At 43.7% G+C, this 26,849-nt stretch overlaps 1 protein-coding gene across 2 annotated transcripts in view; it reads right to left on the bottom strand.

The window, feature by feature from the left end:
• MTUS1 (microtubule associated scaffold protein 1) overlaps positions 1-15,141 on the bottom strand; it is a 1,045,260-nt gene extending 1,030,119 nt beyond the window's left edge. The window contains exon 1 of one of the 2 annotated variants that reach the window (XM_086962577.1): positions 15,041-15,141. The gene's annotated coding sequence lies outside the window, so the exon portion shown is untranslated. The remainder of the gene's footprint in view (positions 1-15,040) is intronic. The other variant, XM_086962579.1, reaches the window with a different exon arrangement.
• Positions 15,142-26,849: the final 11,708 nt, after the last annotated feature.

Here is a 26,849-nt window from a genome sequence, read left to right as displayed (position 1 = left end):
TAAATTTGCTTTTAGTTTTCCCAAAGCAAAGCACTCTAGTATTATCCATGTTTTCCACTATTATTTCCCATCTACAATAGTTCTTACATTTCTCTAACTTCCTTTGCAGGCCTATTTCAGTCTGGTCTAAGAGCACAAGATCATCTGCATGTAGTAGGCATGCCATGCGTTTACCATTCATCTTGGGGCTAAATCCATTAGTGGCAGCTAGAGTCACAGGCAGTTCGGCAACAAACAAAGAAGAGCCGAGGGGTTAATACACAACCCTGTCTCAACCTATTATTCGCTTGTATTTTTTGGGTTAACGTCCCCGTGGTATCCAGAATAACCTGAGCTCAATTCCTCCAATGCAGCTCCTGAATTAGCCTTATGAGGTTTTTGGGATATCTAGCTTCTCAATGCCTCCCATAAACTGTTTCTGTCTACAAGATCAAAAGCTGCACGGAAATCTACAAAGCAACAGAAAAGGCTCCCCCTTTGCTCCACAGACTTACATGCAATGGACCAGAGCGAGAAACATTGGTCAACTGTCGAGTGCTGGTTCTTAAAACCCCCCTGTTTCGAGGGTACTACAATATTATGATCAGCCCAATGTTTTAGCATTCCCAGGATTATTTTTGCAAATACCTTTTCGGCCACATCTAGAAGATTATTCATCCTATAGTTTTTTTGGGCTTTTTATGTCTCCTTTTTGTGCATCGGTCTGATAATTGCCCCTCTCCAGTTTTCAGGTATAATTTCTGTATCCAAAAATCTATCAAACAACCTGTACAATAACTCCGCCCACCAATCGGGACGTATTTTTATCATTAACGGAGGCATATTATCGGGTCCGGCAGCTCGGGTCAGGCTGAATCTTAAACTTATAATTCCAATGTTTCTTAATGCAAACATGGCTCTTATTTCCTCGCCCACTCTCTCCCAAGGGGTTGCTTCTTTCCCCACCATCTCCACTTCTTTACCATACATCTCCTCCAGATAGTCTACCTAAGATTGCTCCTCCACTGCACAACCCATCTGTCCCAGAGTTTTTCCTGACCCCTCTTGAACTAATTTCCAAAACTCTTCGGTGTTTTTAGTTTCTATAGCCTCTATCATAAGTCTCCAGCACTTATCGTTGTATTCTCTTTTCTGAGCTCCGATTAAGTTTCTATATCTTCGCCTTAACTTCATCATTGCATTATGGCTTTCTTTATCATACCTTAATTTAATATTTCTCTCCCCTTTCCTTTTCTGTGCTTTAAGGATCGTACATTCTTTAGTAAACCAATTGTTTTTATTACTATGGGTTTTGGGGGCTTTGCATGTTTTAATCCTTTTCCTTTTAAGACTGCTCCTAAGCACTGTATTACCTACCCAATAATATTCTCATACCCTTCCGGGTGGGGCTCAATCACTCATTGATTGGTTTTGAGGACACTGTTCCTAAGGAGGCGTGTATAGTGTTGCACACAACCTTGACAAAGAGGGGGAGGAGGTAAGAACGGAGAGGGAGTGGGGGGGGGCTTAGGCTCAGGGCTCGCTCGTGACAAGTCTTATTCCTTGTTGCCCTCACACATCCCGAGGGATGTCATGCTCCAAACCTCGGGAAGTTGCTCCTCGTCGGGCCGGCGCTGCAATGTCCTATGGGTCCCCCGAAGGGTCAATTTAGCAGAGATCTAATGCGAACTGCTGTATGGTGCATTCTGGTGTGCTGGGGAGACCTAGGTAAGTAGTGACAGAGTACGTGCCGTGGTCTAAAATTGACTAGGCGTCACCAGAAAAGTGCAAATTTTATATGGCGGTACCCGTGCCAAAGTAAAAACCCATAGGTTGGTGGTTATCCTATAGAGCGTAATGTGCCTGGGTAACTCAAGATGGTCGACATGTTTTCGCGCCTCCAAGGTCCCACAGGATCTGTGGCGCTTCTTCAGGACCAGGTGAATGGGATATGGTGTCTAGTACACGTGAAAAGGGAAAATACACTAACAAATAAATAAGGTTAGTCACCCTCTGGGAGATCAGTGCAGGGCCAAACCTGTTAAAACTACAGGTAGGCTACAACTCACTAGTTGAAACCTGCTTCCTGGTAAAGGGCCTAGGGAAAAACGAGAATAAGCAGAAAAAGACAAATATCAGGCAGACAGAGCTCAATGGCATGCCGTTGATATATGTGGTATCACAATCCAGAGTACATTTCTGTAAAGACATGAGAGGTCGGTTGTATCAATGGTGCCCAAAGGTCAGGTGTCCCGTAGTAGCCACTATACGGGGTAAGAAGGCAGGCAGGAGTGCCGTGCAGCCCTCCATGTGGTAGGCAAGGCGCACACGTCCACCACCCCCTCCTGACCTTGGCATAGACAAGAAAGTGCCTTAGAATGCTGAAAATTTGACAACTTTTCCATATGTTCCTCTGTTAATATGGTGAATAGTCGTTTTGGGTATTCCATCTGAACAGGGATCACCTTTTCCCTTTATACTAATTTCCTTCTTCTCAGTTTTAACTTCAGAGGATGGTGATCACTTCCTTCTTCAGAACCCACTTTAAAATCCCTTATTTTGTCAAAGTTCCAAGCATGCATATACATATAATCAACTGGGCATGACACATATTGTTGGCCAATCCTAAAAGTCTGATGTGCTGGGCAACCCTCGCCTACCTGTCCATTTAGGTAAACTAGACTTTTTGAGCCCAGGTAGTTTCCCAGCGCTATATCCCATTTAGATCCTTTAGTTATTGGAAAATGGTCCGCCTTTATATTAAATGATTTCAACATTCTTTTAAACTATTTGTCCATTTTATTTGGGCTCAATCTGTGGTTTAGGTCCCATATCAATATAAAAATGTATTTTGGTTAACTTCCACACAACCAATCAATATCCTCTTTCATCCTTTTCATTTCTTGCCTGTATTCCCCCCACTGTATATAGACATTAGCTATTAATCAACTTTTCATTCATAGGGTATGGGTCCCGGGGCTGCACCGTGCATGCTACCAGCCATTTACAACTTTCTGTTATGGGTGATACCTTTCTGGCTATTCTAGTTGATATTTGGGTAGAAAGTCCTCCTGTAGGCCACCCTGGATGCCCTTTTGTTGCAGGATTATAGATTTTGTTGCAGGATTATAGACTGGCACATATACTTCTATTGTTGGGTTTACATCCCACAGCCTAGTTTCTTCCAGGCACACAATCTTATGAGTATCTATTATTTTCTTGAAGGTTTCTGATCTTGAAATTTTACTGAAGCCATTTATGTTCCATGAGAGTACCCCAAGGCTATGCGATGACCCGGCATCCTAATCTGTTTCGCTAAGCCACCCTTCATCTCTCTGGGTTGGCGTACTACAGTTCAAGGGTATATCTCCACAGAATTAATCACTCCAGCTCTATACCATCCTGCACCCACAAACCCCTTCCCCCGATACTGTGATTTCAATGCCCTCCTCTCCATCCAGCTCCTGGTCAATTAATCTTTTTTGTCTTTGCCCCAAACCCACATGATGACCCAGAAAAACTGGCCTTTGTTTATCCATTGTAGGTAGTTCTACATCTGGGACTAACCTTATTCCTTCCCATTGCAACTCCTTCACTGCTTTTCGAACTGTGTGTTTTACGAAGCCAGAGTACATCAGGACTTTGGTTACCTGCTTTCCATATTTATTTTGTATAAACCCTACTTGTCTGAGGTCATTTGTCCTTATCTCCCTTAAGCGAACACGTTTGGAGAAGGTTATCAATAGCTGGGATCGATTTAGGGGGGTGCAGTTTTCTTAATCTTTTATCCCCATCCGTCTAGTTTGATACTTCAATATGTAACCACAAGCTTCTCCCCTGCTTTTTCTCCTTTCTTTCATTTTTTCCATGTTTTTAATTTTCGCTTCGCTTCTCCACGTACTTAGGTTCCCACTGATCACTCCTTGCACCATCACATTTTCTTTTCTAATTAGTATCTACTTGGGCCAGTGTTCTCCAGCTCTCTCCTTTCATCCTTAATTGATCCTATATCTATCTTTACCCCTCTTTTTTAATTTTCATCCTTCGTTCTGAGCATTTGCTCTTTCTGCGTTTCCCGGGGGTTCTTTTTTAGGTGCAGGCTTTCCGATTTCTTACTTTTATTTACACTAACCCTAATACTGCAGATTTTTTTTACCCCCAACTTCTCCCTCCTGTTTATGTTCTTGATCATCACAAAAAACAAAACAAAAAAGGAGTTAAGAGGTAGTGTCCAAAAGGAGCACTGGAGGTGGATATGTCCTCCTCTAGAAATGTTGCATAAAAAAACCCAAAAAAACAGATACACCCTTAGATAGATTTCAGAATAATGTACTCATTGGTGAAATGTCTCCTACTATAGTTGCAAGCGCCTTGAGACCTTGCGTTGATAAGTTGCGCTCAATAAACTTTTGACCTAACCTTGGAAGCACACAGTGTTTATTTAAATACCCCTAACACACCAAAAGGGCACTTGGTGTCATGCTTCATCATGGGAGTCTTCCGGCCCCGCTGCGGGACAGAGCGTGCTACGACCTACGACTACGTGGGAGAACTGATTTTCAGAGCTATGTGTAGTGTAGGAGAAGTGACTGGAAAGGTCAGGGGTGAGTGAGAGATGTAAGTTTAAAAATACCTGGCTCATATGACTATAAACGTTAATATTCTTTAGAGCTGGTACTGTTAAAAGAGTGGGTCGGAGGTATACTGCTTTAATGGGCGATACCTCCTGTGTATGTCAACATATTTCGAAGCTCACAAGCTTATTCATCAGGACAAATAGAGATCCCTTCTGTTCTCACTAATCTATCAAAACAATGAGCTTGCAGGTTCCCAACTTCCACTCTTTGGGTTTTGCTCCGGGCTCTCCATCTGCACCACCTGCTCGGTCTCATCACCCACTAATCCTGAGGCACTAAGCTCTAGTTGACCCACCTTCTTCAACTGTTGCTCAGTGCTTCCATCTATCTGGGGGGTGAATAGGCGCGGTGATAAAGACAGCCTTGGATTAAAAGTATGAACACTTTGGTTTGATAAAGATTGGTTGATTATGATGGGTTAATCTGGGTCTGGTGGAATCAGACAGTCCAGCTCGGCCTCGTATTAGGCATCTGTATGTTGTCCATCCAGCTTTATGCCTGGGCTTGGTAGTCGCTCTTTTCTTTTGAAATGTTTGCTCACAAAGTCCTTGATGGGGTTTGAAGGGGCCAACCCTTCTCCTATCTCATCTTGTAGAAGGGGTTTCTTGAGCTACCCTGATGTTAGTCTAACATGCTGTCTTTACTTTTCTTTTTGGTATTTCCTTGACCTCTTCTACTGGATCTATTTGTGGGGCGCACAAATGGCCACGGCCAATTTAAAACTAATACAGACTACCGGGGGAATTTTAAAAGTCCAATAAAACTATACTCACAAAATTGTTAGTGCCCCACTTGAAATTTTTAAAGTTCAAGCAAGGTCATCATCCCTTTATGGGGCGGAACTTTGGGGGCACGTTCCCTCTCCCGAGTTAACCACTATAGAAAACAATTTTATCAGGCAAATTTTAACTTTGCCTAGAAACACTCCACTTGTTGCACTCAGGTTGGATTTGATCTTCAGCCCTATCGCTGACGCCATCTCTTCACGCCCACTCCTTTACTGGAGAAGGTTGTGGAGCACTCCTGAGTTGGAACGTTACAAGGAGGAACTAAAGTGGTGGTGCTGGCCTCCTTAGGAGCCGGCAGAATGCTATGGCTGCATTTTGTAAGGCAATCCTTCGCTTTGATCAGACATGAAAATGTATGGTCAAACCCTGAGGTCTCCTGCTCAGCTATGTCGAAGAAAACATTGTCCAACACTATAAAGGACTTTAACCTCAGGAAGACAGTTAGCTCAGCTATATCAACGAGCTTGACTGGTGTCTTCCTGAATTATAAGTTATGGGAAACAAGGGTACCCCTTTAGTCAAAACCTGGGGTCAACGTATGGTTAAAAAGAACAATGGTCATGGGTGGCCTAATAAGGTCCTGGTTGAAACAATTATTTCTAGATGGCCTAAAAAGGTCCAGATAAGAGAAATTATTTCTGGTAGATAAGTTAGACTTGGGAGACAGTTTTGTAAGGTTACAAACAAAGGACTTTATTAATGCTTACACAGTTAAGTCTTTTCGAATGTTTCAGGTGCTCACACATGTGACAAAAGTGCTTATAGTGACTGAGTGAAATATTAAAAAGCTATATACAAGGTGTCACAAGCAAGGGTATTCCCCGAAAAAATATATACAGTAGGGAAGGGGAGTTTTCCTTGCAAGGTTCGACGGCGTTTCGATCTAACATGATGGTGCTCGGTATAGACACAGCAATAGAACATAGTAAACAGGAACTAGAAGAGATCAAAGCCCTAGAAGAGGCTATAAAAAGTTTAGACACTCTGGCAGACGCAAAAACTTGTCTTGAAAAGATTGAACGAACTATCCAGGATTTTGAAGCTTTTGAAATCCACAAGAAAACAACCAAAGTGACAAAAGATATTAAGAATTATAACAAAGAAAAAACTTACCCCTACCTCCAGGAAGATTTCTTTTCTGAAAACCATCAGGAACAACAAAAATTTCCTTCAGGTACTTGGGGTCGTTTTCGAAACAGAGCCCCCGTAACTTTCTCAGTTTCCTCAGCCGAATCAGACGGCGCTGAGTTGACAGAGGGTCCTAGCACCTCATCCCACGGCAATCCACCACCACCTCCTCATTTTTTAGGCAGGGGCCAACAGAGGAACATAGACAACCCCAGAGGGAGGGGGAGAGGGAGAGGCAGAACCAAACCGAGGTACAACTTCCCCCCGGGAGAGCGGCAAACCAGGAATCGCTTCTACCAATGGGGCTACCAATATTAAATACTGAAGTTCCCCAGCAACCCAACATGCAATCTAATATGGAAAGTATACCCATATTTAACCTCTCCAGTCACCAGCTAAACTCTACCGACATCTCCCTACTGAGTAGAGGACTATCCTTCGTCCCATCAGAAAAGCCCAACTGGTTTAACATTCAGTCAGAGATGTTTCAGTTTTTCAGAAAAATAAGATTACAAACTTTTTTCAAAGACAGAGAGGCTGCCTTAAAACATGATACAACGGGCCTACGCCCAAATTCCTCCTTTAATCCAGCGACCAGTATAATGCCCCCTGAAGTGATTACTTTTGAACATCTAATCCTTCGTGAACTAGACAATTTGAAGAAAGACTACAGATATACACCATATAATATCAGTAAAGAAGAAAGAAATAGTCTCATTGAACTAAAAATGAATGACACTATTGTGATCAAACCCTGTGATAAGGGCGGTGGGATTGCAATTCAGGATCGCACTATCTATGAAGCTGAAATTGAGCGACAGATAAACAATACAGCACATTATGAAAAACTGAGACAAAACCCCACAAAAGAGATAAGTGAAAAGATCCAACAGATCACTAAGAATGCCTTAGAAGAAGGTTACATCAGTAAGAATGAATACCTGTTCTTAAACAACAAGGAACCCCGCATTCCAGTACTGTATACCCTTCCCAAACTACACAAAGACCTGAGTAAACCACCAGGGAGACCTATCCTTTCAGGATGTGGTTCTATTCTGGAACCCCTAGGGAAGTATATAGACTTCTTCATAAAAGACTTGGTTAAAGACACAACCACATACATTAAAGACACCACACATCTAATAAACCTTATTGAATCTCATCCTTACCACCCTGAGTCAGAACTCCTTGTCACCCTTGACATCGAGTCACTATATACGAATATTCCTCAACAAAAAGGAATGGATGTAATTCGTAACCATCTCAATAAGCGCCCAGCACCACATCAAGTGCCCACAGATTTCATCATGAATCTACTCGAGATTGCCCTTACCAGGAACTATTTCCTCTTTAAAGACTCATACTACAGACAATGTAAGGGGACATCCATGGGGGCTATTTTTGCCCCCAACTTTGCCATACTCTTTGTGGATGATCTAGAATCCAACATCATTCTAAATAGGGGCAACCCGTACAGAGATAACATACTTAGCTGGCGAAGGTACATAGATGATGTGCTTATGATTTGGAAAGGGGATGAGGATACCCTAAAAAAATACTGTGAGTGGCTGAACAACAGCCAACCTGACCTAAGATTCACTTTCAATTTTGATAAAAACCGTATTGATTATCTAGATGTCACCATCAAGTGTCATGAGGAGGAACTATACACCACCCTCTTCAGGAAGCCTACTGAGCGCAATACGCTCCTAGAATACCACAGTTCGCACCCTAGGGCCCTACGGGATGGCCTTCCCTACGGCCAATTCCTTAGAATCAGGCGTAATTGCAAATTCAAACAAGATTTTTTCCTAGAGGCAGAAACTCTATGTTCAAAACTGATGAACAGAGGTTACCCCAGAAAACTGGTGAGAAGATCTATGAAGCGAGCCTGGTACGCCCATAGAGAACATCTTCTACAACCAAAAAAGAGAGAAGCATTAAAAAGAATAACCTGTGTGACAACCTTTGGCACAATCAGTAATAAACTATGCAAAGCGATTAAGAAACATTGGCCTGTACTGTCCCCCCTGGAACTTAATACAGGACTGCCTCTTTTCTCATTCAAAAGAGGCCGTAACTTAAAAGATCATTTAGTACGAGCAGCCACCATCGCCAAAAAAAACACAACAATAGAGACATGTCTAAATCTACCTCCTATTGTAGGGCACCACAAATGCAACAACTGCACTGCATGCGAATTCACGATAAATACTAAGGTGTTTGAATATGAGAACTGTAAACACACATTAAAAACTTTCACTAATTGCAACTCTAAGAATGTTATATACTGTGTCAAATGCCCCTGCCAACAACTGTATATTGGCCAAACTACCCAACAGATAAAAACTAGGATTTCGCAACACAGGAGCAGAATTCGCTGCAAAGTTTTATCTGCACCCTTGGTGGAACACTATGTTGAAAAAGGACATTCAGAAAACGATCTACAATGGCAAGTGGTGGACCAGCTTTTGCCTAATACCAGAGGAGGAAACCAACAGACAATCTTGAATCGCCTTGAGTGTAAATGGATTTTTCTTTGCAAAAGTATTGAGAAAGGACTCAACACTCTGGATGAGTGGAATAGCTATACCTAACTACAGACTTTTATTCTTAAGAGTATGGAACACAAATGTTTTTTATAACGCGAAGCTCCTATAATTCAAAATGTATAGCATTTTATGTTAAGGGCAACCGCAATCACCCATGTATACTCTGCAAGCATTTCCCCAATGAGCAGGCGCGTAAAAGACACTGTACCCTCAGGCAAGCTTTTGATGCCGTTCTACTGGCTTTTCTGGGTTTGCTTGTGTTCAGGGCTCTAATGATAATACCACCGTTGGTACTACTCTTCCTCTCAGCCTCCCCCTCCTTCGGGGAAGCTGAAGACTCTGCTCAACCCTGCTACAGCATTTACCCCTGGCCTTCTCACAAACCTTTATCACTGAATCAGGGAGTAGTCTGTCGGCTGCGGTAAATTACAGCAAATTCTCATTTCTTATAAAGATTTTTAGGAGGTTTAGCTTCTTTCTCTTATTATTCCCATTTTGATTTTTCCAGATTTTTCGTGATCAGCTTTCCGATCTAAACACAGGCACCTGCGTATTCCTCCCGAATCCTGCGAGTGAGCGGTTAGAGCGGTAAGGCGGGAATGACAGGACAAACACGCGCTCGCTCACATCAGTCAACAGCAATGGCAGGTTACAGCAAGCAGCAACAGCGGAGGCACTTCCTTATAAAACCCAGAATTTGGTTCTATCTGTACCAAGGGCCTGCAAATTAAATACTTTTAGTGGCTGCAGCACTCATTGTGCTACTAAAACTCGCTCTCTAAAACATATCTAAGGCCTTTCTTTGCAGCCTGCAAGGCAGTTTTACACTACCATTTCAACCTACCAAAATAAACCTTTCACAGGCCTAAACGTTACTTTTTAATACTTGTAAGCCACCCCTATGGTAGGTCCTGGCTGCTCACTGGGCAAGGTGTGCAGTATTTAAAAAGTAGGATGTGTATATTTAATGGTTTACTTGTACTGGGAATGAAAACTTCCCCAAAAGGTATTTTTTTCTGTGGCAAGGCTGGTCCCCGTAGTCTAATACTGGTTTACCTTATTACTTCTAATGAATGATACATTCAGTCTGGGAGCAGCTACAGAAGTGACTCCAAGGGTCATTTGACTAACCTGTTAAAACTACAGAGAAAAAACAAGCTGCAAGATGCCTTTTCCTACAACTGTCCTACTGATAAGGACAATCACAGGACCCTGCTGTGGCCTATACCTGCCAACTTGTCAGTCTTTAAGGGCCTCCCTTGAGGGGCTTTAGAAAGGCACGCCGGTGGTGGATTGGGAATTAAAGGACTAAAGTCAGAAGTTAAAATCTCTGATCAGGAAAAACCTGGTTAGTGTATCTTACTTGCGCTCCCTCGTGGTCTGAGTCAAAATCTGTCTAGGTCCTGCTACGTTACCTTATCTTAAGTGTATACAACACTTAACCTCTGCGCACTGTTACTATTGGCGGGAAACCGCTGCACATTTATAAATACTTTAACACTTGTGGAGTTTCAAAATGAATGTATTTGTAACATTTTTCAACAGCAAATCAGTCCTCACATTTTACAACAATAATCAAAAATATTATCACATTTTAACACAAATATACAAAGTATAAACATAAGTAGATGCCGAATCTGGACTTTTGACGACTTGTCTTTTATGCCCAATGCATTTCGAGCTCAAATGAGCTCTTCGTCGGGGGGCCTGTAAACTGAAATAATTTTCAATTAATGAACTCATATAGCTCTACAGAACATCACTGTCTTCAATATTTTACAGTTCATTGCATGTAAGTTATGGTAACATCACTGCTCGGAATACCCTTCACCAACACCGCAGTGTGTGTGGGAAATGAAAAAGAAAAAGAAAACAGACTCACTGAAGTCGCAATGGACCAGAGATATCCTATGCTGAAAGAAAATAATGGACAAACTCTAACAAACTCCACCTTTCAATCGCTACGAATGTGACGTGACAACGCTAGGTTAACGAGAAGCTCAGGGGATCTCTTACCTTAAGCACTCTATTCGCTTTGCTTAAACAAGAAAACTCCAAACACCCGATCCTCTCTCTCCTCCTGTGAATGTATGAGAAACATACGCTCAACACCGGGTTCCATGACCCTGAGCCGCTAGTCTGCCAAATCTATCAACCTAAACAGCAGAATACCGGGTGCTCACCTCACAAGTAACTCCTTGGTTTAAAGACCTTCTCTCTCTCTCGTTGGGGTTCGGATTAAGCTCTCGCTGTGAAAACAGCCGACTGCATGAATCAACCGCTCCTAAACCCTTAGCTAAGTGGTGGAAAAATGCTCAACACTAAAAACGGACTAAAGCGTACCAAAAAGCGGGCGCCATCTTAGAAAAGGAAATTTCAATAACGGGAAAGTGTAAAACAAGAAAGAACACACCAAAGTGATAGCTTAAAACGAGTGACTTAAAGAAATGGAAAAACTCAGACAGAATGAAAATGTTACCATGTTTAGGATAATAATGGAGCAAAAATATAACTGAGTGCAGACATCAGTCTCATACAGTGTCTGGGTAAAAGAGGTCTCATAGAAAACATGATAAATCAATTTTCTCATTTAAACCTTTTGGTTCTTGTGTGACAAGATATTTTATCCAGTGGATTTCTCTTTGGAGGAGGGATCTGGTTAGATCTACCCCCTCGTATAATTTCACTACCTCTAGTATGGAAAACCTGATTTGGACTATGCTGTGATTGTTTTCATTCCAGTGTTTGGCTAAGTTGCTCTTTACATTTTTGTTTCTTACTGTACTCTTGTGTTCAGATATCCTTGTTTTAAGTTTTCTTTCTGTTTTTCCGGTATAAATTTTCCCGCAGGGACATTTTATGTAGTAGATTAAATTTTTGGAGTTGCAATCCCCATTGTAATGTAAAGTCAGTTCTTTTCCGGTTTGAGGATGGTGTAACATCTTGCCTTCAATCACATTTGAGCAATGAACACAATTTTGAGACTTCATTAGGTCCTGCTACGACCATGGTCTGCTACTAACACTTTCTGCTTCTTGATTGTATTTTGATTTAAAACTTTAAAAAAAAAAAAAATCTCAGAACAACGGTCCTTTAACTTTATTTTCGGCAACTGGAATAATTTTAATTATCAAATTTGACTATTTTTCTAATTTGTTTTGGGATTTCGATTGTTTAATATTTGGACACAATTACTGTGCTAGTACTGCATAAATACATCACACATTGCCTCCAAGTTAAGCCAGACTGCTTTGTGACAAGCTACAAGAGGGTTAAGTGCAGGTTTATTTAGTGACTTTTGTGGGTCACCCTGACAAGGATTGTGATTATTATTTGAGGGGGGTTTTCACCCCACTCTAAGCTCCTACTCCCAATTTCTTATATTGCATTTTTCATCACATATAATCCAAAAGTTGGAAAGATGGGTGGTAGGCTATGTGTGGTACATAAGGCCTTATAATTAAGATTTAAGTTATGTTTTTGTCTCGTTCAGGTTGTGTTTCTGGCATGGTTTCTGCAGTTGTAATCACCTGGGTAAATGGTATTTCACTTGTGCGTTGGAAGGTCAAGCAGGTGGAAAAAAAGCCATTAGGAAGATACCTGGGTCTGGGGACAGATTCTTTTTTGTTGTAGAAGGGTTGGATAACAGCCAGATGGGGTGGTGTCAGTTGTTTCCATAGTTGGCTGAGTTAGGGCCGTGCAGAGCCAGTCCTGATTTTTTACGGATACATCTTAGGGAGAATGGTTTGGCTCAACGTGCTTGTTTGGCATTGTTGAGGATAATGATAAGAGATGTGGACTGTATTGGGAGTCCTTGGGTGGGGGAGTTTGTTTTGTGTAACGAGTTGGTGAAAGGAAGAGTTTGGCAGGAAGCTTTAAAGTACAGTTGGATCAACGGAGACCGATGGTTATCAGGTAGATGTAGGTCTTCTGCGAAGCGCATGGGACTGCAGTAGTGTAGAACAGGAATATAGTGCAGGAGCAATTTGAGCTGTTTAGGCGTGATGAAATACCACTTTCCTTTTTTTGGGAGTAAGCATTAACTTCCTGAAGTCAGGCATTTTTTGTTGAAAGCTTTCAGAGTTGGATTTTGGTGTGGATGCTGGTCGTAGATGGAGGGCTTTTGGAGCAGCACCGCAGCCTCATTCCGTGGTACAATTTGTGGAGGGGGGCAGGATTGCATGTAGGTATGGTTTTCTTGGTAGTGAAATAAGCAGTTGTGAGCTAATAGTACAGAAAGGCTGGGGTGCTGCAAGGCAGGCATTTGCACCTTGGAGGTGAGGTGGCAAGAGGATGTGAGCTCGTACAGAAACATCAAGAGGGAGATCTGAAAGAGGGTGACCAACTAGAGGTGTGAACCTTGGAGAACCAGAGGGGTGTTGGTTGAAAGGATGGTGGCCAGAGAGGAGGCACAAGTATATGGAGAGTGGAATGCATGATGCTACGTCATGATGGAGTGAATGAAAATGTTGGAGAGGATAAAGGCTGGTAGGGTTTGGGACAATTAGTGAGACCAAGGTTTGTTAATTCTTGTAATCTGCATTATTTATGTTTGAACTCTAGCTGATGTAATGTCTTTTTAAAACGACTTTTACTCTTTCACTGGGTGTCTGTGACTGCATCTACACCATATCTCCAGATTTATCATGTAACAGCCTCAATACGTCAGCAACATTATATTAAAAAAAAATGATATGTAGAAGTTTCCTTGCTCTAACTGTTGTCATAGTGTTGTAAATGTATATGCGTTCTGTGTGGACTAAAATATAACTTCAACAATGCACGTGCCACTCATTAAATGCAGTGGGGAGGGTATACAGGCTGAAATTAAGTAGTGGATTGCCGGTTATTACACTAGTACACACACATGCCTATTTTAGAATGCAATTGAAAGAAATCAACGTTCACACAAAAGCAGGTTGCCAAAACATTAGACCGTTCCATTAAAAAAATACACACCAATGTCTTGCTTTAACTGTCTTTAAAATCCGTAGCAGACAGGTAACAATTTACTCAACATATCAGGTTCTCTACCAAGCCCCAACAACTGCACAGGTTAAAAGTAGATTGCTGAGCAATCAAAAAAGACGTGCCTAATAGGTTAAAGCGGTATGCCTCGGGATATGGTACACATAACGACGAGTGCTTTAAGAAAAAATCTAATTTCCTTCAATGTAACAGCATCGCACTTCACAACCCCATGTCAACTCGTTTGAGCACGTTTGTTAAACCACTAATTGTACAAACGCGTGCGTGCTCCCAAAAGTCGAAAGCTTGCAGATTTAACATTGAAAGACTTGCTGAATTCACAGGCAGCAAGCCTCCACGAACATGAATGTTACGATTTTAAAATCAGGACCTCCTCCTAGTTACTAGGAGTTCCAGGAATACCGTTTGGCATTGCCCGCCACACGCTGCACGTCCTCCTCTTAAGATCTCAGGCGGTATTTGCAACTTTTCAAACCGGGGTGCCCCCGTGCTGGTGATATATGGTGCTGGGGGAAGCCCCTCCCCTCGCAGCAGCCCACTCGAGTTCAAAGGACAAAGCCATGGCGTTCCCAGCCCAGGTGAAAGTGAACCCTTCCCAGGTGAGCCTGGCACCAGTCAGCGCCCCCTGCCTGCCCCCACTGCAGCCAGACACTGAGACCCATTGTGCCCGTTCTGGGCTGGCAACCACACCGGGCTGTTATTGAATCATTTCGCCCTGCACGCATCTCAATCACAGCCTCGGAATGCGTGAGAGGAGCTTTGGAAAGCCAGCTACGGAAACAAAACCACAGCATGCCTGTCAGCAGCTTTTATGACACCGCAGGCGCGTTACAGTAAGACGGCGTTCCATATGGGCACTGCGTGTAGGTGTGTACTGTGCATGCAGGGGGCACGCAACGCCCTTCCCTCACATTCACTGCCCACAAGAATCCGTGCCCGCTGACCGCGGGGTCTCCGCGACACATACCGCAGTCACACGAGTCCGTGGTGCTGGAGACCCGACCTGTGTTCACCTGCCCCAGGACGCGGCTCGCCTCCCCGCCTGTAGCCTGAGCGCTGGCGTCGGGCGGAGCCAAGCTGCCGCAGCTCCCCCAGCTCCCCCCGCCCCCCCGGTCGCAGCCGCCTCCCCTTCCCGCCCACTGCACCAGCCCGGAGGGGGCGCGACCGCGCGCGCTCACCTGGAGTCTGCGCGCCCCTAGCGGTGACTGCGGGGGCCTGCACAGTGGACGGGGGCGGAAAGGGGCGCACAAAAGAGGCCTGCACCGACACCAGCGACATTGACTCCACCGTTAGATAGAATCCTAACGTTACCCCCTTTTTTTTTTAGCCTAATCTGCATTAACAAGCGAGACCCTTAAATTGCAATGAAATAGTGTTCAAGTTAGAGAGAGGTAAAACAAAGCGATTTTTTTTAAAATCACGAGTCTTTGGATAAATTGGCATTGCTGGTACATGTGAGAGGTCTAATGCTACCCTTCTCCCGCAACCTGTACTGTCTTGGGGAAAATGTATCTTTGACTCTGAACTAAAATAGCAAGGCAACTCATAGCTTTAGTATAACAATGGTCAACAGAGTGGAGATTTATTTTTATTTTTTTGCAGATTAATATAGAGTGAACTCGACCCAAAGGTATTGGAGCGCTTTACACGAGCACCAGTTACGTAATACAAGGACACATTAATTATTCACTTATTTGAGTGATACTACATACTCCTCCTGTGGCTCTTACCACAGCTCCAAAGAAAGGACTCAGTATGGTCTGGGTTGCTGGGCTACAAGGAATGGCCAGAACAACTCATAGCCAAAACCCCTGTGATGTATTCAGGTTACACAGAACACAATAGTACACTATCTCTCAACAGAACTGCACTACACAGAGAAAGTGATGCTAGCCAAGAGACTCCCCAGTCTTTGGAGGTATGTAGCTAGCTTGTCGATTCAGAGACCAGAGAAAACATGAAAGGGTCTCACTAACCCTCACATGGGAATAGTTCACAAGGATGGAGAATAGAACCCCAGATCCGCCATAAACGGCAGGGTAAATTTAGATTCCTGGGTCCCGCTCTTTGTTCTGAGAAGCGTTGAGCCAATGGACTGTCACATACTTGCCATTAATGGCGGCCATATTTAATACCTAGATTATACGTTTTTCGTGGTCCATAGCATCTTTTCTAATTAATCATGGTACATAGTTGTTGCAGCCAGGATGTGCTGTTGGAAGTTAGAATTCCTGAAGCATGTTTCCTGTAGATAAAAGGCATCCTTGAAATCAGAAAAGTATTCTCACACCACACATACCAAAAATATAGACTTGCCTTTCGCTCAGAGTCCTGGCACGGCCATGGCAGGTAAGAGCTGTGGGGCCGGGTTGGGGGGGATTTCGGCAGACGACGACAAAGGAGAATTAATTAATTATTTAATTTTCCCTCGTCATCGTCCATAAAACCCCCCTCCGGCCCCACCGCTCTTACCTACATGGGCCGCGGCTGTCAGAGTCATCATTCAGGATTCATCCCTTATGACTACAAACCCCTATTTTTCACCTTGTTATTTTCACCAGGAGACTTCTATTAGGGTTACAGATTTTTTGCACTTGTTAATTCCACAATGAATCAACCATGTGGATTACAAACTATATCTTGCACTACCATTATTTGCACCAGAAATGTTCTGTTTTGATTAAGAACCTGAGTTAATGCAAAGCTTTCATAAGAGTAGTCGGTAAAACCATGTTGAAACAGAAATTTGGTTGTTAGGCCAGCGTGGTATGAAGAAATTGATAATCATGAATATAAGAGTATATATAGATGGACTATAAGTAGGGATCCCAGTTTGATGGTATTTATTTTTGTTGACATTTCAGCTGTATTTATCCATATTTTGTTTGCTAATTTTATCAGTATTTACCTATGCTTATTTTGTGTTCCGTGAAAAAAATTAAGCTGACATTAATATATTTCCACATTTATTAACCTGATAAATGTACACTAATAGTTGAATGCTTTGGAAGCTACAATGGTATTACTACCAACAGATGATAATGCAATACTTTTATATGAACACATGCACATTTTACTATGAACCTTGGCATGTCTACTGCTGTTTAAGCCTTGTGACTAAAATTTCTTTCTTTTTCATCCCTGTTACCTGTCAATCTGCACAGCTATTGGGCTGTCAGTCATGACTGACAACATTTAGAATCACTCAAGAACGCCATCATTTCTAGTTCTTATTTAAAAATAAATACAGACAGCAAAATAAATGCTTTTTTGTCTGTATTTATCTGTAAAAATCTGTAAAAACGTAAAACAGCTTTTACTGTACAATAAAAAGACCTGTTGTATTACAGGTATTAAACAGTTATATTGAACGTAAGCAGAATCACAGAAAGTCAATGTATATCACTTAAGATAGCTCTCTTTAGCAAGCAGCATATAGTAACCAAGAGAGCTGTTTGCAGTTACCATATCAACATTAATTGAATCACAGCTCAGAATAAATATCATGTTTCAATGCAAAACAGCAAGTTGGAAAAACAGAGAGTGCTAGCAGGCAAATTGTAAAAAGAAGTTAATTTTCCCAGTTCAATAAGGATATTGGCCTGCAGGATTCTGAATTGGTACAGTAGGGTCTTTTGCTGGCATCAGGACCAACACAATCATGGCCTCTGACCAAGAAGGGTGGGGCTTTTTCCCCTTGAAGATAAAATTTTTATTAAATAACAGTGCCTTCAGCGGTTGTACCAGAGCATCTACCAACATTTAATATAATTCGCCTGGAAGCGCAGCTCCCTTAGTGCCCTTTAAGTTCATGATGTGACTTCTTCGGAAATCTCCTTGTTAAGAGTTTTAACCTGTGCTTTAGTAAGCACTAGGAGATCCTTGTCCATCAGCTTGTTCTTGATTCTCTCACTATCGGGATGTACATCTTCTCTATATAACTTGCTTAAGACTTCTCCTTTGATCTCTTTATTAGTACCAAGTGTCTTTCCGGTATCTGATTCAACTAGTGTGCCTATAGAATTCCTAGTTCTATCCGTCTTTGTTTTCCATGCTAAAAGAAAGCTGCAATGCATTCAATTTTTTTTGTTGAATATCTTTATTGCATTTTATCTTTTATTATACAGTTATAACACATTATTGCAAATATTAAACTTACAGTAAAAGAAATGCTGCCATGGGCCTGTGTACATAAGGTCGGGTGTTCCCACCAAGTAATTGTAACAGAATTTGCATCTAAAGCGCACATAGTGGTATACATGTACAAGGTACCATTAATTCGAACTGCATACGCATACTGTTGTCTCCATTGACATATCAATGTGTGTATCCCGTGTATGTACCACTTAATCGGAAGTTGTCAGTGTGCAGATATATCAGGTGTCGGAGAGATACTCACTGCATTCCTAGCACCTCCTGAGACTCAGATCGCATTTCCTCATGTGCAATATGTGCGTACAATAGTAAGTAATGCTGGATATCAACTATTTTTAGATTTTTGATTTGCAAAAATATGAACTACAACTAAAAATGAAGAGGGGGGAAGAAGAAATAGAGAAAAGAAAAGAAAAGAAATAGAAAAAAAGAGATATCAAATACCAGATGGACTATGAAACCATTAGGTGAGTGGTCATCCGAGTTAAGCTACGGCTTAGCTGGATCGTTTGTAATGAGTGTGGGCTGCACTGTCTGTTCTAATAACAGTCGTGTAGATGCTAGGGAAACGTATGACTAAATATATACCTAAGGAATGTCACCAAGGCCTGTGTAGTTATGTTCCAGCTCAGCAGTTACGGTAGAAGTCAGCGCTGTACAGGGCATAAGCAGGAAAAAGGGGGAAAGGCTGGGTCCTGTCTCTGACTGGCCTGGACCACTCTTATATAATAAACAAACCAAGGGGCCGGACAGTATAGCTTGTTAGAAACAAATGCACACCTAGTACAATGAATTGCTAGGCTAACAAACCATTTGTGTTTAGTCACTTGTTTTTTTATGAAAAGATTATAAACAAATATTTCTTGGCATCAAGGGATACACCACCACATTTACAGAGGTTCACAGATGCATTGAAAAAACCATATACGATACATTCAATCAAATCATACACATATGACAATTGGTGATAACAATAAATATAGACAACTGTGCAATGCCTCAAAAAAATACGTCGTTGAGGCACCAATCCTGAATAAACAATGAACAAGTGGACTGGCAAGATGAAAAATTAGCCTACTTGTTTCAACCACCACAAGATACGCATTAAATTTGTCATACGGTGCGGAAAATAGGAAGACACAAAGACTATACAGCAGTGTAGAATTGTGTAAATTCTGTTCCTATTACGCCCTGGTGGTTCAGTATCTGGGTGGAGCAGGACACCGACGCGTTTCGAACCCGTTCAATGAGTTAAGGGTTCTCCTCAGGACATGGATTGGGGATGTCGTTGTCGCTGTGAATTAATTTTAAAAAAATGGTATCAATGACGAGCTGACTAGCAACTCACTGAAACTCAAAACATCGCAAGGAAACATGTGGGTACCTTATGCTTAGGATGTCAGGATACTCCCTGTGAATGAAATTACATAAACCCCAGTTATTTTCGTTTTTTTGTGAATCCTTATGAGCCACCATATACAAAATAAATATCACCACATACCTCGATGTATAAAACACTAGGAAGTGTTTGGGGTGCCGGTGCGCCTAAAGTGGTTTAATATTTTGATGCGCCTAAGAGAAGTAAACAACACTTCTTGTTACAATCCCAACTTTTACAACACCAACTTGGATCTAAACACAAGAGTGTTAGAAGGAGTATGTCTTGTAGTCCTACCTTCGTGTGTAGGCTTGTGGTTCTATACGCGAACGCGTGCGGCAGCCGCCGCGGCAGTTCGACAACTGTGAAATCAAAGGGAGTGCGGGTTTAGAGAGGAGCAAGGATCGCGCTCGCTCAGTAACAACATTTGGTGTTAGTCTTAAGGGACTTACGTTTAAGACGATGGACTGAAGCTCTGCAACCAGCACCCGAGCGGCAATGAAATGGCAACGTGAGTCTTGCGGGGGTGTGTCCAAATGTATTAAACACAAGCGAATTAAAAGTGCATGTTGGGATATGTAGTTAGAAATAGCGTCATAACGCAATCCCCAGTAACATTACTAGACAGGGGATGTTTTTTTGCCACAGGCAGAATAGAAATGCATGTTGGGATGTGTAGTTAGAAATAGTGCAAGCTCCACTGACAATGTTAAACATAGGATGTTTGTGTCGGCGGCGGGGGGCTCGGAACAGGGGATTCACAATTGGAGACCCTTATAGAAAGGTGTAGAAGGTACATAAGCATTTAAAAATCGGCAGTACAAGATTATGCGGACACATGAGCGGCAACAAGCACAGACAAGCAATGGCCACTAGTGTGCTAATAGAATTCCTAGTTCTATCCGTCTTTGTTTTCCATGCTAAAAGAAAGCTGCAATGCATTCAATTTTTTTTTTTGAATATCTTTATTGCATTTTATCTTTTATTACACAGTTATAACACATTATTGCAAATATTAAACTTACAGTAAAAGAAATGCTGCCATGGGCCTGTGTACATAAGGTCGGGTGTTCCCACCAAGTAATTGTAACAGAATTTGCATCTAAAGCGCACATAGCGGTATACATGTACAAGGTACCATTAATTCGAACTGCATACGCATACTGTTGTCTCCATTGACATATCAATGTGTGTATCCCGTGTATGTACCACTTAATCGGAAGTTGTCAGTGTGCAGATATATCAGGTGTCGGAGAGATACTCACTGCATTCCTAGCAACTCCTGAGACTCAGATCGCATTTCCTCATGTGCAATATGTGCGTACAATAGTAAGTAATGCTGGATATCAACTATTTTTAGATTTTTGATTTGCAAAAATATGAACTACAACTAAAAATGAAGAGGGGGGAAGAAGAAATAGAGAAAAGAAAAGAAAAGAAATAGAAAAAAAGAGATATCAAATACCAGATGGACTATGAAACCATTAGGTGAGTGGTCATCCGAGTTAAGCTACGGCTTAGCTGGATCGTTTGTAATGAGTGTGGGCTCCACTGTCTGTTCTAATCACAGTCGTGTAGATGCTAGGGAAACGTATGACTAAATATATACCTAAGGAATGTCACCAAGGCCTGTGTAGTTATGTTCTAGCTCAGCAGTTACGGTAGAAGTCAGCGCTGTACAGGGCATAAAGCACTCATCAACCGAAACTTCAAGTAACGTCACCTGCCTGTTGTATGGGAGGTGTATGTGGTATAGCATGAGGATGTGTAAGGGCTTTGAGAATATCATCCAAAGATTGTGCTATGGGGTACTTCCGCAGCCCATCCGTTTCTTCCCTGTGAAGGACGGTGCTCTCCGCCTGCACCCATACCTCTAGGGATTTTTTCCAACTGAGTGCTTCGGAGGGGTCCTTATGCTTCCATTGTTTAATAATTAGCTGTTTCGCAGTTATTAGGTCTAGATCGCGAAATCTAGAGCTTACCTTGTTTGCTTTATTGTGAGTATAAAATCCCAGTATACAATGCTCCAACGTTTTAGGTATCTGAGTGTTAGTGCAGTTCGTGAGTGTCTCAATTATAGCATGCCAGTAGGGCTGCAGTAGGGGACAGGACCACAACATATGTAGGAAGTCGCCATCTGTAAGCTGACATCTCGGACAACTAGAAGTGGTGATGTTGAAATATTTGTTTATTTTGTCCAGTGAGAGGTACGCTCTGTGTAATATGTACATTTGTATAAGTTTAAACCGTCAGTTGCGTGGTATGTGTGTGGCGCTAGTTAAGACACATTCCCACTTTGTCTGCCCAGGGTCTACCTCTGTCCACAGCCAAGCGTGTTCGAAGACTCTGCAGTGGTTTCATTACGTGTATGAGCAAGGCCTGCACCAGCCAGTGGACTACATGCGACCCCTCCCCCATGACATGTAGGTACTGCATCAGCTGGTGTGTTGGCGGCTCAGCTGGCATATCTCCCCATGCCAGCATCAATGTCGGTACAATAGCTGCATGTAGGAGAAACTGTCCCACCGGTATACCACTATCTGCCAGGGTCGCAAAGGGCACAAGAGCACCATCCACATACAGGTCTCCCATTGTTTCCACCCCAGCCTCATGCCAGGCTGACAGTGCGACATCTGTTATCGCGCCTCCGCTTCCGGGCGTCCCAATGAGTGGCAGTATCGCGGCATACAGGATTGTATCTTTGGTGAGCTGAAGGCTTCTGCCGAAGCATCTAGGAGCCAGCCCTATATGGACCTGTTTGGGACGGGGAAGTTTTGCCAGTGGATAAAACAAACTATATATTTGGGACTGCGTCCACGGGAGCGACTCGGTTGCTGTATCCTGCCACACAACCATTGGAGCTGGGAAGCTGGGTAGTAGAGTTCCAAATGAGGAACTGCTAAACCTCCTTGCTCAGGAGGCGCATATAATTTCTGCAGTACTATTCTGGGCCTGCCCGTATTCCAGATTAGTCCGCGAATCAATCCTTCCAGTTCCCAATACACACGCACCGGAACATACACAGGCAGGTTCGCGAAGTAATACAGCAGTCTTGGTAATACTATCATTTTGACTAAGGTAATTCGACTCATGACATTAAATGAGAGGGTCTTCCAAAACTGTATCTGTGCCTTAACAGATGAGATGGCGCGCACCAGGTTGCCATCCAGTATATCCGCGGGGGACCTATATATGTAAACTCCTAGACATCTGAATGTAGTCAGATACCAAGTGAGTGTGGTTCCGTTAATGATTACATCAGTCTCCGCCACGTCGTTTTGGAAAGAGTAAACACCAGATTTAGCCCAGTTTACTCTGAGTCCCGATACTGCTTCCAATCTATGAAACAATGTAGATATAGCTGGAGGTATAGCATGCAGGTCTTTGATATATAACAGCAGGTCATCCGCATATTAGGACACTGCGTGGAGTCCAGCACCTAGAGGAATGCCCCATTCCATACCGCTCTCTCGGAGCAGAACTGCCAGTGGCTCCATAGCAATGGAAAATAGCAGCAGGGATTGTGGGCATCCCTGTCTGGTAACTCTCCAAACACGTATTGTGTCAGAGATGAGCTTACCCGTGTGGACTCGCACAGTAGGGTGCTGGTACAGTAGTTGCACCAGTTGTAAATATAACTGTCACCAAGCTCGTACTTTTGCAGAACCGCTGCAAGATAGGGCCACTCCAATAAGTCTGGTGCTAGACAACCTGAACGTGGCCAGCGCTCCGATGCACATGTCTGGAGTCTGAATAGTCTACGTTTTTTAAAAGAGGTACTACTGGTCGGGACAAATCCATTTTGATTATGGTGGATTAGAGTCTTTACAAATGGGGCTAGTCTCTTAGCTAGGATAGAGGCAAATATCTTATAGTCTGTGTTCAGCAGAGCCAGCGGGCGGTAGGAACCTAGGAGGTCGTGATCTCTGCCCGGTCTCAGAATGGAGATCAGCAGCGCCTCATTTTGCATAAGCATGAGTGCCGAGTCTTCTAAAGCCCTCGTATACACCGGTGCAATTCCGGTATTAATATGCCGGAGTAAGCTTTATAAAATTCAACCGGTAGTCCATCCGGGCCCGGAGGCTTGCCGTTTGAAAGGGAAAAGATGCTATCCTTAATTTCCTCTGGTAGCAAAGGAGTGTCTAGTTCCTCTTGCTGACTCGGTGCCAGTTGTGGCAATGCGAGTGCGGAGAGAAAGTCCCGAATGTCCGCGTCTGTAGCTTGCAGATGAGCCTTGTACAGTTCAGAATAGTGTTTCACAAAGGCACTGTGTATGTCGTGTTGTGTATGTACAGTGATGCCTCGCTCGGTCTTGATAGACGTCACTGTCGTGGTGACTGCGTCTTGTCGGATCAGCCACGACAGCAGTTTGCCTGGTTTGTCCCCCATATGGTGAGTTTGCGCCGAGTGTGCCTCATAGTTTAAATGGCGAAGTTGTTCCATCAGTCTGAAGTGTTCCTCCCTATTCTGCGTCAGCGTTGCTATGTGGCCCCTTATCTCATCTCCCTCCCCTTGGAGTAATTTGTTTTCAAGTTGCATGAGTTAACCCTCTAACTGCCTCCGCATACCTGCCTGTGCGCCGAGGCAGTCACCCCTGACCGCCACCTTAAATGCATCCCATTCTACCTGCGGCGATGTGGCTGTGTCCCCAAGAGTTCACTTTATCATGGGGATTACGGTGTCTCCAGATGTCTCGCAGGCGCCATTGTGCTGCCCAGCTTAGCGCCTTCATGGCATTACATGTGCTCATGCCCGGGAGGGGCGGGAAGGAGCCGTCCAGAGAGTCGTCCACACACTATTATAATCTACCCCCAAGAACATAGGAATATCAAGCCATGGCACCAGGACTCGTGAAAGATAATCAGAAAATGCAGCTTGCTCAGTATTAGGGGCATACAGTGATGCTATGACAACCTGCCGGCCATCTAGTGTGCTTTTAACTGCAACATATCTACCCTCCGTGTCTATCAATGAATCTGTAATTTTAAATGGTACCTCTGGTCGTACCAACAGAAGCGCACCTCGGGCGAAAGCCGAGTACCCTGTAGCGTATAGCTGACCACGCCAGCGAAGATGTAAGCGTTGAATTTCCGTCTTGGCCTAATGAGTCTCTTGGAGAAGAGCTATTTGTATGTGATGTCGCTTAAGGTATGAATGTATCTGATACCTGCAGGATGGTGAATGCAAGCCTCTCACATTCCATGTACCCATTCTAAGTGTAACCATGACATGTGTAATCCCCCGAAAGGAAATGTATTTGCGGCAGCCCAACAAACATAAGCCGTGCAAATGATCTGGTAATGGACGACTCACCCAGCTTTCTAAATCGTGGTATGGTGTGTTGCATAATCTGGCATGTAATAGATGACATCTCAATAAAAAACCCCAATAACAACAAAATCATAGATAATACCAAAAGTGCGAAAATGCAACTAGCAATCGTCCAAACTCTCAATAGAGACAACCGTTAAAACATTCGGGTGGGGTACGCTGCGCACTACGGTGTGATAACTGGCAAAGTGTATGGTCTATTTTGCAGAGGCTCCCCATCTTCAGGCAAAGTTCATTGGAAAAGGAGGGCTGTTCGCAGCACGCAGTGTCACCCGCCAATTTAGAGGCGCGTGCGGAAACATAAGTGTCAGAAGCAAAGTATACAAATGAACCCACCCTCCCAACCCGGATGAAATTGACACCACCTGTCCCACGTTAGCGTTGAAAGTTCCATCAGCGACCACCATTTTTACCTGTTCAGCAGATAACTTCTTTTCCCCCTATGCAGACCATAGTACCTCTGATTGCAGCGTAAGCAACAACGGAGTCCCGCAATATTTATACTATGGTATCAGCCGTTTGTGGGATGACATCTGGTTGTCCATTTGAGTCATGTGAAGGCTGCAGGCTGTATTCGCAGTCATCATCACTTGTCTGTTCATGTTGGCTGGAGTTGGAAACATCCTCGTCCATCAAGGAGACGCTGATTTCCGCTACTGTCTGAAGTGCCTCCCGCTGCCCGCTGAAGAGCAGGTCCGAGTGCGGCCCCATAGTTGGTGAAGATGGCATCCGCTCCCTCACGGCCCTCCGTTCCCTCTGACGTCGATGAAAGGAAACCCCCAGCTTCGGTAGTGGCGCTGTTGTGGCAGGGTCCAGTGGCCCCGCAGCAGTGAAAGTGTCCATCTAGTCCTCCGCTTCCTCCGATGTGGCGCAGAAGTGCGTTTTGTCTTTCGCAACCACTCGCAGGCACACCGGAAAGAGCACCGAGTACTTCAAATTATGTTGCCGAAGACGCCTCTTCACCGCCATGAATGAAAACCTCTGTCTCTGCTCCTGTATGGTATAGTCCGGAAAAAACATTACTTTACGATTGTCAATTTGGACATCTTGCAGCTTTCTGGTTTCGTGCAGGATGGAGTCCCTGTCTCTGTTAAGTTAAGGAGTTGTATAAGAGGGGCAGCGGATTCAAACCTGTGGAAGGGGGTCTCGCTGGGACTCTGTGTGAACACTCTATGACAAAGTGGGGTGAGAGAGTTCTATCAGGTAGCAGGTCCCTGAGCCAGGTCTCCATGTGAGAGGTAGGCTCCTTTCCTTCCCAGAGTTCCGGCACATCCACTATGCACACATTATTTCACTGTGCCCGTCCTTCAGTGTCTTCGGTCCTCTCTTCCAGAAATTCCACTCAACTTAATAAGTTCTGCACATGTTTATCCGTTTGAGCCACTTGGGGTTTGACATCTGCGAGAGTGGTTTCCAATAGGGTGGTGCGATCCACAAGCTTCCGGTGATCTGAATGCAGGTGAGTGAGATCGATGGCCACCTTGTTGATTTTGAACTCCAAGGAGGTGCGGGTCTGGTTGAAACTTTCCTCCAGCTGCCCGACTGCAGCGAGCACCGCGTCCAATTTGCTCGTGGTTTGGTCCATGAGTCCCTGCTTTGCCATCTTTTCTGGTTTGGTCTTGGTAGAGGGCAGAGGGGCTTGTGCTCCTCTCGTTCCAGCCCGCGCATGGGTGCCACCCGACATGAGGGCAGAATATGTCCACAAACGCTGTGTCCTGCTCAAGGTGGTTCCAGTAGAATTTTTCGGGATCTACCACGAGACTATGCTGAGCAAATGTGAACAGCAGGGGCCCCGCGGCTCAGGGCCTCAACAACAGGTCGCCTCGGCCACCCGTGAGCCCCGTAACCGCAACGCGGCCGCAAGACGCACCACAAAGAGGCAGGCACCAACAATCCCCCACGCCGTCCCACA

This window comes from Lissotriton vulgaris, chromosome 3_1, assembly GCF_964263255.1.
Source record: "Lissotriton vulgaris chromosome 3_1, aLisVul1.2, whole genome shotgun sequence".
Classification (NCBI taxonomy): domain Eukaryota; kingdom Metazoa; phylum Chordata; class Amphibia; order Caudata; family Salamandridae; genus Lissotriton; species Lissotriton vulgaris.
The sequence above is the reverse complement of the archived record's forward strand: the minus strand, read 5'-3'. Positions and strand labels throughout refer to the sequence as shown.